This window comes from Chiloscyllium plagiosum, unplaced genomic scaffold (assembly GCF_037043375.1).
Source record: "Chiloscyllium plagiosum isolate Xiang-an unplaced genomic scaffold, Cpla_swu_hap1 HiC_scaffold_27, whole genome shotgun sequence".
Lineage (NCBI taxonomy): Eukaryota > Metazoa > Chordata > Chondrichthyes > Orectolobiformes > Hemiscylliidae > Chiloscyllium > Chiloscyllium plagiosum.
Genome location: NW_028270165.1, coordinates 35,528,900 through 35,530,437, shown reverse-complemented (window position 1 = coordinate 35,530,437; position 1,538 = coordinate 35,528,900). Strand labels below are relative to the sequence as shown.

The following is a 1,538-nucleotide window of genomic DNA, read 5'->3' as shown; positions in this document are numbered from 1 at the left end:
CGGGCCCTTCTGCCCAACAAGTTCAGAGCGACCCTTTGAAGAGTAACTCACCCAGACACATTTTCCTACCCTATCACTCTGCACTTACCCCTAACTAATGCACCACACCTACACATATTTGAACACTATGGGACTATTTAGCTTGGCCAATTCGCCCAAACATGCGCACGTTTGCACTTTGGGAAGACACTGCAACACGCAGAGGAAACCCACGCAGACACAGCGGGGAATTACATGCAAACGCCACACAGACAGTCACCCTGAGGATGGAATTAAATCTGGGTCCCTGGCGCTATGAGGCAGCAGTGCTAACCACTGAGCCACCACCCTCCCTTCCCCCCCCCACTCCCCCAGTAGAAAACAAAAAAGCCTACCAACTCTCCCACTACCCCCACTGTCAGAAAGGGCAGGAGGATCAGTCCTGGGGGTGACCCTCAGCAGCGTTACCGGCAGAATCTGATTGTTAGGAGCATTGGTGCTTCCGCTGGTGCTTGTTCAAGCTGCAGGACATTGTGAACCTCTGCCCACACTTGGGGCAGGCAAACGGCCTCTCCCCAGTGTGGACCCGCTGGTGCGTCAGTAGAGTGGAGGAGACAGCAAAGCCCTTCCCGCACTCGAGGCAGGCAAACGGCCTCTCCCCAGTGTGGACCCGCTGGTGCGTCAGTAGAGTGGAGGAGACAGCAAAGCCCTTCCCGCACACAGAGCAGCTGAAGGGCCTTTCCCCAGTGTGGACCCGCTGGTGCTTCAACAGGTCGGAAGAGCGTGTAAAGCACTTCCCGCAGACAGAGCAGGTGAATGGCCTCTCGCCGGTGTGGACCCGCTGGTGAGCCAGCAGGTCAGAGGAATCGCTGAAGGCCTTCCCACATTTGGGGCAGGGGAAGGGCTTCTCACCGGTGTAGACCCGCCGGTGAATCACGAGGTGGGAGGAGCGAGTGAACACATTCCCACAATCGGGGCAGCGGAAGGGCCTCTCCCCTGTGTGCACCCGCTGGTGCCTGATCAGGGCGGAGGAATCGCTGAAGGCCTTCCCACACTTGAGACAGCTGAAGGGCCACGCCCCTGTGTGAATCCGCAAGTGCCTCAGCCGGGCGGAGGAATCGCTGAAGCTCTTCCTGCACTTAGGGCAGCTGAAGGGCCTCTCCCCAGTGTGCACCCGCCGGTGCCTCAGCAGGGCGGAGGAATCACTGAAGGCCTTCCTGCACTTAGGACAGGAGAATGGCTTCTCCCGGGTGTGACTGCGCCGATGTGTCTCCAGGGCAGACGGGACACGGAAGCCTTTCCCGCAGTCGCCACACTTCCATGGTTTCTCCATGGCCGAAGCTACAGTTGCACACAAACGCATGTATGTCCCCTTCCTGCCTCGAATTCCTCTTTCCAGGCCAGATAACTGTTTCAGGCTCCACACTCAGTGCGTTGCTGCAACAGTAGGGTCTCTCTTCCAGTCCCACTGATGCTGAAAATGTACTGAAACAGGAACCAATTGGATCATAGTTGAAAATTGTTGCAGTCCCGATGGATTGAGTGACTCACAAATGCTG

General features: G+C 57.3%; 1 pseudogene; it reads right to left on the bottom strand.

The window, feature by feature from the left end:
* Positions 1 to 415: 415 nt before the first annotated feature.
* On the bottom strand, positions 416 to 1,312 carry LOC148143587 (uncharacterized; annotated as a pseudogene).
* Positions 1,313 to 1,538: the final 226 nt, after the last annotated feature.